General features: G+C 42.0%; 1 protein-coding gene across 4 annotated transcripts in view; it reads right to left on the reverse strand.

Annotated features, from left to right (window-relative positions):
• DDHD2 (DDHD domain containing 2) overlaps positions 1-16,130 on the reverse strand; it is an 896,553-nt gene that overhangs the window by 315,356 nt on the left and 565,067 nt on the right. The gene's annotated exons all lie outside the window — the stretch shown is intronic.

Genomic DNA, 16,130 nt, shown 5'->3' on the forward strand with positions numbered 1-16,130 from the left:
TGAGGGAAATGACGTCACCTTTCTGTTGGACACTGGTGCTACCCGCTCTACTGTGAGAACAGCAGACGTTCCAGAACCTACCCCTCTCGGGAGAAGCGATCCAAGTAGTGGGCGTTTCAAATCAGCTCATTAGTACCCCAGTTACAAAGCCTATGGAAATTAAAATTGGAAATGTTAAAGAAATGCATAGATTTGTTGTTTGTGACTCCAGTCCTGTGAACTTATTGGGACGAGATTTGCTGTGCAAAATTAATTGTACTATCTTTTGCACACCAAATGGCGTCGAACTCCAAACCCCAGACGAAGATGGAATTTACAAATTAATGTTAGCAAGACCCGATTCAGAAATTAATAGATTGACCATAGCAGACTTGCCTGACGAACTCCAAGAAACAGTGAAGCCAGAAGTATGGGATTTTACAGGAAAAGATGTAGGATTAATGGAAAATGTTGACCCAATTAAAATCACCATAAAAGAGAATGCAGTATACCCAAACATTAAACAGTACAAAATGAGTGCAGAAGTGAAAGCAGGAGTTGCCATCGAAATAAAAAGACTGTTAGAGGCCAAAATCATACAAGAAGTGATGAGCAGCCCGTGTAATTCGCCCATAATTGGAATCAAGAAACCTAGTGGTAGGTACAGGGTAGTACAGGACCTGCGAAGGGTTAATAAGATTGTGGTTCCCTGCTGTCCTGTTGTGCCAAACCCTGCAGTGATTCTATACCAAATACCATGGAATGCTGGATGGTTTACCGTCATTGACTTATGTCATGCATTCTTTTCAATCCCATTGCATCCAGACAGCAAATTTCTTTTCTCATTTGAATTCGACAGTCATGTGTTCGTCTGGAATCGCGTCCCTCAGGGGTATACAGAAAGCCCCTCAATCTTTAATCAGATTCTGAAAAAATGCCTCGAGACCCTAATTTTGCCCGGAAAATCAGTTCTGGTGCAGTACATAGACGACCTCTTGGTGGCGTCTAAAAGTCGAAAGGACTGTGTGACTGACACCATTGCCTTGCTGAACCATTTAGGTGAAGGAGGGCATAAAGTATCACCAGAAAAGTTGCAATTCTGCACCACATCAGTGAAATATCTGGGGCACCAGATAGAGAGAGGTATCCGAAAAGTCACCTCAGAAAGAATTAGGATAATTCGAAACATGGAGTTACCAAATACCCAAAAAGAAATCAGAATGTTCCTTGGAGTTGTAGGTTACTGCAGGCAATGGATTGTGGGATTTGCAGTCCTTGCAAGACCATTAATAAAAATGACAAAGAAAGGTGAGAAGGACCCAGTGGAGTGGGATGACGAAAGCATGTCAGCTTTTATCAAATTGCGAGACTGTCTCTGTACTGCTCCTGCATTAGGAATGCCTGATTATTCCAAAGATTTTGCACTGTTCTGTGACACACGAGACAATTGTGCACTTTCAGTCCTGACCCAAATTCATGGTTTGACTCGACGTCCAGTGGCATACTTCTCTTCCACATTGGACCCAGTAGCAGCTGGATTACCTGGGTGGTTGAAAGCTGTAGCTGCAACTTGCATGAGTCTTGAACAGAGTGAGTCCATTGTGATGGGACATCCTGTGACTGTATATGTTCCACATTCTGTTGTGATTTTACTGACAAGGACGAAAACCCAGTATCTCACACCTAGTCGGCTGACAAAGTATGAGAGGATCCTTGTAGGTGCAGGAAATGTAACCATCGAAAGATGTAACATTCTGAATCCTGCCACCTTACTACCAAGCTCATTCGCAGACGAAGTGAGGGAAGAATTTGCACATGATTGCATTGAACTGAATTCAGTACAAAACCACGCCCAGACATTAGAGAAGACTCTTTGTACAAGGAAGATTATGAGTTGTTTGTAGATGGCTCATGCATGAGACACAAGGATGGTGGCCTAAGTGCTGCCTACTCAGTGTGCACTCTAGATCGTCCAGTGGAAGCATCTTATTTGTATGGAGTCAAGTCTGCACAAATAGCCGAATTGATTGCATTGACAAAAGCCTGTAAATTTGGGAGAAATTTGAGAATAACCATATATACTGATAGCCAGTATGGTTATGGGGTTGCGCATGACTTTGGCCAATTGTGGCTACAGAGGGAGTTCCTGACTTCTTCAGGTACCCCTATCCGTAATGGAAAATATGTTCAGGATTTACTGGAATCAATCCAGTTACCAAAAGAATTGGCTGTGGTCAAGTGTGCTGCTCACAAATCTGGCGATGACAATGTGACAGCAGGTAACCGATATGCTGACCAGTTAGCTCAACATTGTGCAAAGTACAAAATCTCAATCAATATAAGGGTTGGGGGAAGTGGAAGCAGCTGCCAACTTTTGATGCTAGAAGGAGTGAATACATGGGAGGAAGTGTGAGACTTACAGGAAGCAGCCAAGCCTCAAGAAAAACAAAGATGGAGAAACTTTGGGTGCCGCAGGAGAGATGAAGATGGTGTCGTTGTTTACCTTGATGGGTTGCCTGTGTTGCCAGATTGTATGCTTGTTCCTATGGCTAGGCTAATACATGGAAATACACATGTGGGCAGAGATGCGATGATTCGCATGTTCCGCCAAACATGGTTCAATTCGAAATTCAGAAGAGTAGCAGAGGCACTCTGCCAGAGGTGTTTGACCTGCCAGCAATTTAACCCTGGAAAAAAGACCATAGTGTTGCCAGGGAAAATTGGAAAGGCAGAGGGCCCCTTCATTAGACTACAACTTGACTTCATTCAGTTGCCTCCTTGTCGAGGAATGAAATACCTACTTGTCATTGTCTGCCTGTTTTCAAAATGGGTGGAAGCTTTCCCTGCACGTAGAAATGACAGCATCACAGTAGCAAAGTTATTACTTAGAGAGCTTATACCACGTTACGGTTTCCCAGTCTTAATTGAATCTGACAGAGGAAGTCATTTTCAGAATGAAATAATAAAACAGATCTGTGAAGCATTCAAAATCACGCAACATCTGCACTGTGCATATCGTCCAGAGGCTTCTGGAGTGGTAGAACAGATAAATGGCACAATCAAGTCAAGATTGGGAAAGATGTGTGAATACACTCAACTGGAATGGCCAGATGCTCTGCCTCTTGTACTGATGGGACTCAGAAGTATTCCAGACAGGAACACGGGCTTGAGTCCACATGAAATCCTGATGGGAAGAGCAATGCGGCAAGCATGGGTGCCAGGATACAAAATAATAAGCATATCTGATGATTTGGTGCAGGAATATTGTAAAGAGCTGGCTGACCAAGTACATTCTATCTCTCGCCAGGTTGGTGGAGAAGACGTCGCCAGGCCAACGACTCCAACACATAACCTAAATCCTGGAGATTGGGTCGCAATAAAGAAGCACACTCGGAAAAACTGCCTTGAACCCAGGTGGGGAAAGCCACGACAGGTGATCCTGGTTACCACCACAGCTGTAAAGTGTGCAGGAGTACCTCGCTGGATCCATGCCAGCCACACGAAGAGAGTGACAGAACCAGACCTAACTGAAACTGAAGGTTGCCCAGCTGAAGGATCCCAAGATATCGGTCCTGAAGTAGCTGAAGAGGAACAACCGAGCTCCAGTCAAGAAGATTGGGTACCGCTCATTGACCTGACAATCGACCCTATCCGAACAAGAAGTCAGGCCCAATTAGACAGACAGTAGGATAGTGAGGACGAGACAGGTGAAGAAGAATCTACTCAGATCATCGAAATACTTGTCAGATCTGATTCTGAGGAGGACCAGATAGGGGAAGAGCAGGTAATCAACACTCCAACCAGAACACCTGCACCAGAAGAGGGACTGTTAGACCTAGGTTTTTCTAGACTACATAGGGTAGCCTGGCACAGAGCAGCATCAGCTAAACCCCCTCGAGGCTTTGTGTAGTGCTTACAATCTCACCCACAGTAACCCAGTGAATGACCAACCAAAATAATGACACCACACCAGTTTAGAAAAATACCGGTTCCTTTTATAAAATTCTTTGATGTATCTTTCCTTTCTTTAGAGCCGGGTTTCAGTTTCAGATCATTTAACCTTATCACATTCAATTATTGGTTCATCGCAAAATTCATTTGGCAATTTCAGTATTTCTCTACCCCCAAGTATGAAGGTCACGTTGAGAAATCCCTACAACTTAGAGTTGCAATCTCTTACATTCCCCATCTATTCGGGTTGATAATTAAACAGGCTTCTTTACAATAAATCATATCTGGTACATTACATTTCGCCAGGTGCAGCTCCCCCCGCACAGCTTCATACAATCACGATTAGGCTCTGGTGCGAGTAGTTGAATTACTGGAGAAGACAAGCAAGATATTACATCCCTGAAGAACAGCTCTCCACACCCTACGAACTTATTAAACCACTGAGCCCATCAGAGTAAACACAGGTGCTGCCAGCCTTTCGGATATCGTGTCCTCCACCCTCCAGGATGTACACCACCAATCACCTTTTGTTCCCCCAGAACTCTCTGGTGGTCCCCACTTGGTTCGCTACCTCCCGTTTCCCTGAAGCCCCTCGGCTTCCAGCTTACTCTCCCTAACAAGTTCCGTTATGGGCAGGTAGTTTCTCACATGGATCACCCCCTCACTGAGAGGATTGTCTTGGGTTTGCTATATCTCCTAAATGAGTGTCACACAGGTAATTTGCTGTCTCCTTACGTGTCCTCGGTTGTTCAGCTACTTGGGGTAAGTTCCGGCAGGGACTCGTTTGCTCCTCCCCGCCCGACCACTCTCCCACGCTTACTTGTGGTGTCTTGGCTTCTCTGCCCACTTGTGCTGCGTTATACGAGTGTCGGCGGCCACTGTCTCTCCCTTGAACCGCTGCTCCGTTACCGCTGCCTCAGTCCGCAGCTTCGAGCCGCTTCCTGATCCTCGCAGATGCTCTCCTCAGGCATGAAGGCTCCGCCGCCGTCCGGCCTCCTCCTGCAGTCTCCCCGCCTCTTCCGACGCTACCAAAGGTTCCTCCGGATGGCAACACGGTTCAGCTGGGCTCTTCCTCCTCTTCCGATCCCACGACAGGGATCCCACACGGCAGTGGCGCTTCCTTCGGGTAGGGTCAACAGCCGGTTCCGCCGCTTCTCTTCACAATGTGGACTCCGGCTCATGTGCTGCAGTCGCGGCAGTTTTAACTCCTTGACCCCTGATTCCTTTACCATTCAGAGTGTCACTGTGTCCAGGTTCGCTTCCACTGCACACGTGCCTTCAGGGCAGGATTTCACAGGTCACTTGAGAGCCACGCTGCGAGAGTCACTGATGGTTATAAAACTTGCCACGGAGTCTTCTTTTTCTTAATATGGTTGCTGTGGCAGTGGGGTTTGGTCAGCCTATGAGGGGTCACTTCCCAGTAGAGCAACAGCCGGCCCCAAAGGTCGATCTTGTCACTACTAGTGTGATATCCTCCTCCTCAAGTCGCCTCTCTCCGCACTGGTCAATTCCAATATTGTCCCAAAATGGCTCCCTGGTCACTGGCCTTTTATAGGCTGGCCTCAGACCCCTGGAAGCTACTAGTTGGTTCTGGAACCTTCCTCATGCTAGCCTATGGGTCTGCCACCCTTAGGTGACCGTTATGGCAGTTAGTAGCCACCATTTTAGGAATCATGTTCTAACAGTTGCTTTCTGTGAGGAAAACTAGGCCTTGGTAAAACAATAGGCCCAAGAAACACCTAGCCCCCACGAGAACACTGGAAAAATTCTGGTGGACATTAAAAAAAAGAAAATACATAACTGGATTCACTGGAATGCCAAAGGGGACAAAATAAATAATAATTGTGAGGGAACTCACAGGGGCAGACAGGTCTAACACGGACAGATAGAAATTAGGGCGGAAGTTCACGCAGAAGAAAATCAAGAGTTCGAAGAGCGTGAGCAGGAACAGATAGGACTAGACAATTGTGTTCAGGAAGAAGAGATCGAAACAGATCAAAGCCCAACTCAGTATACACCTGAACAAGGCCAGTTTAGGGACCAGGCAGAAGAAAAAGACGAAAGACCTGGACATAGTCAGTTAGGGAATGATACTGAAACCGAACTTGATCCAAGTGTGCCACAATTGAACGAAAACAAAAGGGTGTTAGACGAAGGCAAAGAGACAGTACCAGTTAAACGACTGAAAAAAGGTGATTCAGTACCTCGATTTGTAAAAGGCTGAGATTGCGTCTAAAGACAATAAACGAGGAGCCTGAACAAATAAATGAGGTTTCGAGTCAAACTGACCCAGTCCACACTAAGATAAAGAGAAGAAGTGCTTGCATTAAGAAACTGAATAACAAGTACGTGGGTCCTGAAAGGACTTACTTTGTATTGGAGGAGTTTGAGAATCTGGAAATCAGTGACAAAAGTGAGAGTGACGAAGAAGAAATAACTGAACAGACCAGTGAGGAAATAAACCCCACCTGAAAAGTTAAACGAGTAAGCAAGCTGTGTAGATTTACAAATAGGGGTTGTAACCTCTTTTGAGCCAAAAATGTCTGATTCTTCTGAGAATGGGAGACCGAGACGAAGTTGTTGTAAAACATGCTGCCAAGTATGTTTATGTAGTGTAGCAATAGTACTGATCCTTTGGATTGGACTAACAGTAACCCTTCCTTCTATGATGAGTAAAAACCTGAGTTTGTACCCAAACAATAACTTACCTGATGACACTGTAGAAACACACACAAGAATTACACCACGAAGAGTAGACACTTTGGACAAACCACTTAGCCTGAAACGGAGACAGTTAAATTTAGAAGCACCAGACGAGGAAAATTACACTTTAACAAAATAAAGAACAAGACACATTTGAATGTTTTCGCAAACCTGTTATTGCATTATGTAGAAACTATGGAAATAGACGACTGTTATGTCTGCATGAAGCTACCTACTTCTGTGGCTGAAGGCGTGACTTATCATCACCTGCCATTAACCTATGGATTTTCCTGTAGTATACTAACTAGCTTATTTTACAAAAGAGGACCTTTACAGTATTACTATTCAAACTCTGACGTAACGTTTTCTGAACTTCCTGTTCGAAGAAACCTAAACCCTGTACATACGACTAGAGATGTAGCTAAGTACATGAGTGATTATTTTCTAACAGTAGGAAAAATCAATATAGATGATGCACATAAAAATAACCTAACCTGTTCTTTACATGAAAAGGAAAAAGAATTTCTGGACATGGTAGAGAAGAGAAGAGAGAGTTTCCAAAAGAAAGCCAAAGACAGGAACCATAAAGTTCCTAAATGGGCAGAAAGTATAGGGAGCACCCAAATTGGTGGAGCTAATGCTGCGATGCTTCTGGATTTCGAAAAGAAGGGGAAACTATGTCTTAAAAGAGAAAAGACTAGTTATTATAACAATATTTTCATTGGTTCCAGTGAATGCGAACATAATTATAAGGTAATTGGAGGTTGGGGTTTCAAAGATGGGACAGAGCCTGTGTTTCCTGGAATTCATTTTATTTGTGGGAACAAGGCTTATTTCAAATTGCCCGACCATTGGTACGGGAGTTGCTATTTTGGTATTGTCTTCCCAAAGATATACCATGTGGGGAAAATAACTGGAAGCAATGAAGAAACTAACCAATTAGTACGCAATAAAAGAGAAACTGCTGGTGAGATTGTAGGAGATATTTTTAGCGCAATAATACCTGCAGTGGGAGTGGTTCTGAACACACACAAAATTTGCAAATTGTCAACAGTAGTAGATCGGTTATCTACCGACACTGCTGGAGGATTCCTGATGGTCAATACCGAAATGGTTGCGGTCAGATCGATGGTTTTACAGAACAGCCTTACTCTTGATACCCTAGTAGCAAAAGAGGGTGGAGTCTGCAGAATGTTGAAAGCGCAACATTGTTGCACTTACATACCTGATAAAAGCGTAGGAATCCAAAGGTATGTGAGGAACATTACACATTTGGCGAAAGAACTCAAACCACTGGAGGTTGACAGTGCCTGGAAGAGATTAACTGATGGTCTCTCTGCTGTAGGTCATTGGTTTGCTAATTTAGGTAGAAGTTTGTTGGTTAAAGTACTGATGCCAATTGCGGGAATAGTTTTAGTAATATTCATCATATTCATTTGTTGTAAATGTCGGAAGCACCAAAAGAAGTACACTGTGAACAAGAGAGGAGTGAAGAGGAATGTGGATGAACTTGAATTAGAAGAACTGAATAATCAGATTTATAAAAGGGTGAAAAATTCTCACCCTAATAAAGAAACAAAGGAAAAAATGAATCGAATGTTGGAAGAGATTGAACTGGGAAAAATTTAAAGTTGGCATCTGGTTCTATTGATTTGTGATCATATCATCAAAGAGGGGATTGATGGAGCAAGAATTCGAACGTAAAGCGGCTTGCTTGTATTCATGAACCTCGAATAACCCTAAGGAACTAATTCAACCTGTTTGTGTTACTATTATTGCACATTTTACATTACACAGGGTGTCCCAGTGACGCTTGCCTATGTGTTTATTAACATTAATACGCTTGCCACTTAAATGGCCGCTGCTTGGCGGGGTTTTCTTCTGCGCATGCGTTGGTCAAAATCACGTGACGTGACATACTCGCAGTTCTGGTGGGAATCTTTGCGCTTGCGCAGTAGCATTAAGATGGCCGCTTTGTGTTCTCACATGCCGAAGCTTGCACTATCGCTTTCTGCAATTCTGTTCGTTTGCACTAATATTAATGCTATAAGTTAGTATAAAGTAAGGGGAGTCATATAGGGATTCCTGGTATACAGTGTAATCATTTATTTCTGTGTTTTAATTTGTTTTCGCTTACTTTTCATGTATTGTAACCCATGGGCCTGGGAGGGAGTCCAAACCCCATCTTAGAAGTCCCTACTGCGCATGTCATCCTGGCAGAGGGAAGAAAACCTTGTACCAGTGGAACTCAGCCAGCTGGCAGCCACAGTCAAGATGCTCATGGGAAAGTGACCTGCAACCCAGCAGAATGAAGCTGAACTGTCCTGCAACTGAAACATTTGTATTTAATCTATTGTATTCTGTGGAATATGTCATGAGAACCCCAAATTCAATAGGCGGTCCCAAAAGATGTAAATTTGGTCTTGTAAATGTTTGTCCTGATTGGTGTGTTAACCTATCCTACTTGAGGACCAATCGAAATTGGGGATTCTTACACTTGCAACATTTGGGGGGTGGTACACTGACCCGAAAACAGTATAACTAGCCTAGGTTTAGCTAGAGAAATTGTCCGACTTGTCCGAATAGCTGACCTGTCACTGACCCAACGCATTCAATAGGTGACTGATACAGAGAGCTGCGGAGCACTCTGTCCGTAATTTCCACAGACCCAGGGGGTTTTGTTCTGAAACCTAAGTGCTGGCGGAGCACTTTGCTGGGGAATTCGATAACCCAATCGGGGTCCTGACTGATAGCTGCAGAGGGTGGAGCGCAGGCGTTGCTTCCGAACTGCGGATGCTGGTCTTACCTTGATGGTCCTGTCCTGATCCTAATCTGGTTTTCCTGTCCTGTCCTGGGGTGTCCATTCTGCACCTGCTGGCCTACTGGCGACTGTCCCTCCTTGGGGTTTCTCCTGTCCTTAACTGACCCGTGGCCAGGGTTGGTCTTCACACCGTTCTAGGTAAATATAACGCTGAGGGAACCCATTTTAGATTTACATTTCTCCATTCTTTGCTTTGAATAAATTCGTATTTGCCTTTATTCCTTTTTCTTACCTTCCCTCTGCTGACAAATGTTAAAGTCCTACATTGTAGTTGTTATACTAGCATGTTCCAATTTTTTTCCCATCCTATAAGCACTGTTCTAAATACTACTCATACAATATATAGATGTTCCTTTTCTTTACCCATCCTTTAGTCGATTCAAGTAATTGCACCATTTTATTAGTATGGTACATTCTTACTTTACCTATAGTTCCTCTTCATGGGGAAATATTTCACTGTGAAATTCTAGTATGTTCCTTATTTTCCCCGTCCTTTAGACATCATACTGAGTCCAAGCTCTGAAATTTCTTATTAGTTTGTTCCCTGTTCTTACCTTCCCTTTTGACTCATAAATGGTTGGTCTTATTCACTTCCTATATGGATATGTGCTCTTTATAATTTTAGTGATTGACAGTTTAATTGCTGTAAACCTAATGCTTTCAGAACTTGATGAAATTTAGATAAAGGTTTTTAATCAATAGGAAGGAACAAGGGTTACTGGTAGTAGAGTGTAAGGTTACCCGACTAATAAATATGGTGAATTGAATTTATGGGCCCGATGCGTATATGGTAAATGTTATAGTTGGGTGACCTGCGCACTCTATCACTAGCAACATGCCACAGGTAACAGAGCCTTGTGTGGTCTCGCCCCTTCCCAGTTACATCTCTTCCTTGATCTAGTAAAGCATGTCAGAGGAAATATTCGCAGGCACGAAGGCTAAAGTTACAGTGGAATAGAAAGGAAGTATGGCATAAGTAGATCAGTCAGTAACTAAACATCTCAAGCCTTAGAAATGCACTACTGCTGGAAAATGGACGAAAGTCAACTTAGGAAATGATATTGATTGGCGCCCAAAGGCCTAAAGAGGGGTTCATATTTGGCCAGCTGTATGTAAAACGTAGCTTGTATAGTAAGTGTTTTCGTCACCGTAACATGGACCCCCCTTATCCTGCCTGGAATATATGATATAATTAGGCTTTCCTGTTTTCAGTTTCTATTTTTGGTAAATTCTGGTGGGGTTTTTTCAGTGTTTTAAATATCTTAAAAAACTGTTGTTATCAGTGGTTACACATTTTCGCGCCACTAAAAACAACAGAAAAAATGTTTTTCCGGTGTTTATGGAAAGTTTTTCTTTTGTTTTTGCTTGCTTTCTGCACTGAAAGAACATGGTATATAGACAGTGTACTTATAGTGTATATGAGGTCCAAATAGATTTTTGCAAATTATTCTTATTGTAGTACACCATACAATACTTCTTCAGTGAGTCTTTGGGTCATGTGTGTTCGCTCTTTCCTTCCCATGTAAACTTCCTTGAAAAGGCCCTCTCAGCATTCTTAGCCCATTGGGCTGAGAACCAGCAGCTAAGGGACACAGTTGGGATGACTCTTTCTTTGATGCCACATAAAGCACGAAATGATAAATATTTGCGATTTAGTTTCTGTGCATTAGAAACCAGTTCACCAGAATGGACTAAAAAGTCAATAGCATCCCTCATTAACTCTTAAGATTGTAAAGATGCTTTCAGCATACCAGCTAACAAGTGGCACGGATCTACTACAGGGAATCACTTCAGCTCGGGTATCAATTTTGACAGGTCATCACACAACTCTTTTATATACGTAGCTGAATCACTGCAAATACAAACAATATCACTCCAATCTTTGTTGAACTTTGAAAGAACCTTTTTTGCCTAGCATTACAAGTGACACTGCGTTCCATGTTTACCAAAAGTCTGGTGTCATGTTTTCACCACTATCCCAGATGTTTAAAAAAACTTTTTAAAAAAACTATCCCAGATGCTTGGTGATATATATACTTGTCACTATACCTTGCATTGAATGTTTAAAGCCTGAGGTGTTGGCAATTCACCTACTATTAATACGGACCCACTAGAAACTATGGTCTGATGAATTAAGGGTTTTTACCCATTCCCTGTGGGTAAATGTGATGACACATATTAGGAAAGATTTTTATGAACCCAGCCATTTTACCTATCGGTGAAAGAATCAAATACAGCTAAAATATCAAATATGAGTTTGATATTTCCTGATTCTCTATAGTTTATAAAATAATTAAACTAGACCTAAAACATGAAACTAAACCCTGCATCTTTAGACCAAAGGCCACAAAACTGAAAAAGTAAAAGGAAGAAGAAACAATATTTTAGTGGCATCCCTAAAGGACTAAACTCAGGCAGAATAATGTTAGCCAGTCTTTCTTACTGCTACTTGTATAACAAAGTTACATTGTATTGACCCCTTCAGGAAGAAAAAAATGACTTTCACTCTCTTTTTCCTTTCTTTGAATGGCATTTAGTTTGTGGTTGTCCAGGTGTTTTTTCAGTGTTTATATGTTTTCACCGGTGAGGGCTATTTTTCTTTCAGTGGGGTTTTATCAGTTATTATAGGTTTAAACCTAAAACCCCACAGCCTAGATATAATTAGTGTTTCACTGGAGGTGTGTGTTACTGGTTGTCATTTACAATTGCTAGGGCTGCTTATGGTGGTAAATCGACTCCTGGTGTGAAGTCCACAGTGGTACCTAACTATGTCTAACTGTAGATGCATGCCATATAAGGGAATAAATACATTGGGGTATATTTATAAACGTTTTGCATCGACCTGCGCCACACAATGTGGTGCAAGTGCGACACAAATCTAGATGAGATTTACCAAGCCCTGCGTGGCTTGGTAAATCTGGAGTAACACAAGACAGCGTAAGTCGCTGCCTTGAGTTACTCTGACCAAGGGAGGCGTTCAATGGGTGAAGCAGGGTTTTCCCACGCATCCACCAATGGATTCTTAAGCATTCCCAGATTTATCAATACTGGTAGACCTGGGAATGCGTCCGAATGATACGCCTTCCCAGGGGAGGTGGAACGAGGAGAAATATGCTTATTTCTCCTCGTTTTATTGCTCTGTCTCCGTGTGCTGCATTCTGCAGCACACACAGAGAGAGAAAAATTCCTCTGTGAATGTTTTTGTGCAGGACAGTGCCCCTTCCCGCACAAAAAAATTCTGCCGATAACTCAGGCACCCTAGCACCACGGTGCAAAGGGGCCTGCGTTGGTGCTAGGCAGCTGTTTGTGCGCCAGCGCAGGGCGGGAGCGGAAATGTGCAATATAATGTTACATTATTGCCTTTTCATTATGGAGAAAAATACATAAAGACATCTTCCTCAGTTTAAAAGAAGCATACAAAACAACATGACCGTATCAGTGAGTGCATTATCAACATTACAGAGTGTCGGTCCATATAAAAGCATTAATAGTGTATATGACGAAGCATGACATTGAATACTACAATTGGAGATTAAGTGCTATTGAAAGTGGGAACTCAGTACAACCCCGCCTCCCAACTAGATATCGTCCCTAATATAATGTTAAATCGGGTGCATACCTGCTCTCTTCTTTTCACGCAGCGCAACTAAGCAGCTTGTTGCGGTGCGTGAAATGGTGATAAATAGGTCCCACTGTGTTTCAAAAAACGTACATTCATACTTATATGAGAGTGCTACACCAGAATGAACACACATAAAGAGATCTAAAATTTCTTTTTACTGATACGAAAGTGATAAAAGGAAAGTAAGAGAAAAAAGTTCTCTGGAAGCAAGTCAGAAGTGTCTGTGAGGAAGAGATCAGATCAAGGAGAGGGAGACATACCAGGCAAACAGCTCCAGACCGCCAATACAAGCTATGAACGAACGAGTAGGGGCAGCTATGGATAGAGGAAATTGATGTTTCCCCTACTGATGTTATCAATTCTTACTTTTAACAGTCACAAGACTGTCTTGAGACATTAAATTAAATTTTGAGGAATATGGATCCAACACAAGTTATAATACAGTTGTTTCCGAACAACAGATTAGCCATCTCACAAATGGTTCAATTCTCCTTTTCACAAACCATGAAATAACACCCTCATAAGCAATAAAACTTGTGGAATGCCAACAAAGATAAGACATTTTCCTTAGCAGTCAATAAAATGCCATTAAAATATGAAATGTATGATTTCCCTGAATCTGTGTCTAAAACTTTGGCTTCAACCCAGCACTGTCCCTCTTCTATGTTGGGATACAACATTTCAAAAGTGTACTAAGACCCAACGGTGTCCTGGGATTAGGTATGTAGATGAACAACAATGAAAGAGAGCGACAAAAAGTAATAGTTTTGCAAAATGGTCATATGTATCCTCAAGCACGATGGCAAGGCACTGTGTTTCCTAGCAACATCAACAAAGGAGTGCGCCCACCTGCTCTTACCACTATGTGCCTATTTGGAATATATTGGTAACTTTTCACTTGTGAGTAGGTAGGATTCCCTGCTGATAAAAGATAGGGTGGACAATGCAGAGAGTCTTGAACAATATTATTTTGCTAATAAAGAGCCTATAAATAACCCTCAGTATAGGGGAAATATGAATACATATAGCAGGGGACAACATAGCACATTCAGTCAGATTCTGTAACCGCTGAAAATTAGACAACTACTACTAAGGAAACGCCAAGAATAACACATTACACTGGTCCAGCTGAGAAAGAATAGCTTGGACTACAGATTCCGACAATGCTCTGGAGGGTTGGACTGATGTTGGACAGCAACGTCAAAGAAAAGTGATGAAGAAATGGTATTGTTAATATCTGGAATAAATGACTGTTGATCATGATCCCTAGGTTTTTCACCTATAAACTGGGTTAGGTAGAGTACCCAGATGTATGCGCCATTAATCATTGGTCGAAGCTTTTTGGAAACCTCCTAGCATAAATATGTGCATCTCACCAAAACTTAGCTTTGTGTCATTCTTTTCTACTGATGGGACAACTGCAGCCAAGCAGATTTTAAACTTCTCTTTCCTCTGCATAAGACCAAAAGTAAAGCTAAATGTCCTGATCAGGTGGGCCACACAGGAGACATAAATATTAAATAATATCAGGCTTCCTGATGAGCACTGGGGAATGCCCCTGGTTTACACGCTCAAATGCAGAATAAAAAGAAAACAATTTGATGCTTGAATTCTATCTTCTAGATCAGAGCCAGAACAGAGGCTTGCCCTTGTTTCATAATTCATATAGGCAGATTAGAAGAGTATCATAAGACATAGGATCAAAATTAGCAGAGGTCTAATAGAATCAGAGCTGTCTGCCGCATCATCAGGCATCCAATAGAGTTCATTTGTTATGGAGACCAGAGCCACTTCTGCACTGTGCAGGTGTCTAACTCCGGATTGTGTTGGATCTAAGGAATTTCTTTAAGGAGGAAAATTAGATATATGCCCATGCACAGGTTTTCTTGTACTTTTATGGAAAAGGAAGCTGTGAACGGGAAGGAAGTTATTCATACAACTGCAATCTGCCGCCTTTATTGTAAATTTGTGACAAATACTTGCTTCCATTCGTGAAGAACCACTTTTGAAGAAACAGAAGCATTTCACTAGTCAAGATTGCTGAAAAACTCCAAATAAATGATCAGCACAGGATACATTTTACGGAGAGGGGGGCTGGATTTCATAGAAGAAATCAAGGACCAGCACTTATTTAGTGCCAGTGGGACACATTCAGTCTAGTGTTGGAAGTATTTTGGGTTAAGTGCAGACGGAGTATCAAAATAGGAAGCGAAAAAGCCTTTTGCTGGAAAAATGTACCTTGTCATTAGAATTGAAGGTGAAGGGGAGATATGGGGATCTACAGATGGGGAGAGTCTGAGAGAGGGGGCCAGTAAAGAGCATGGGAGTCTATTAGCAGCTGATGAAAGCGGGAGCACAATTATGACATGAATGAGGAAGCAAGCAACTCTCAAACAGCGAGTACCAACCTAGGTGTAGGTGATTATATACATTGTACTTGAAACCTAACCATGATATTATTGAACGTTCTGTGACTATTGTATTGACACTTTCAATGATAAAAAAAAAAAGAAATGTAAAAAAAAAGTATGATTAGGATTTTATTTGTAAAGAATTCTGAGATGGAGTCACAGTCATTGGAGAGGTGAATTGTAGTTTGTCATATTTAGAGTACTAACTATTTCAAGCATTTCTTTATATGTGTTTGATGCTGTTGTAAATCTGTGATTGTTAGCTTGAATTAAAAATAATACAGGGGGAACCATGTGTATAGAACACAATTTCTTATGCTCGTATGTAGCATTTGTGTTTTCATACAAGATTGGTTTGTGGTCTTATATTTTCTGAAATACCAAGTCACACTGCCATCAATATTAAAAATCCACAACTACTTTGTGTCACTGCACTGAAACACTTTTGAACTGACTGCTAAACTGCATAAGAGAATCACTTTCAAATCTAACCCTTCAAGAAAGGCAGGATCTAAGTTAAACTCAGCATTTCTCTTAAAAAGTGTGAATCATAACATTCTGGGTTATGTTGGTAATGGTTTGAATTGAGTTACCAAGGGTGAGAGATGCTTTCCCAGCAAGGGACTAATTGTGAAACTGCTCA

This window comes from Lissotriton helveticus, chromosome 11 (assembly GCF_964261635.1).
Source record: "Lissotriton helveticus chromosome 11, aLisHel1.1, whole genome shotgun sequence".
Lineage (NCBI taxonomy): Eukaryota > Metazoa > Chordata > Amphibia > Caudata > Salamandridae > Lissotriton > Lissotriton helveticus.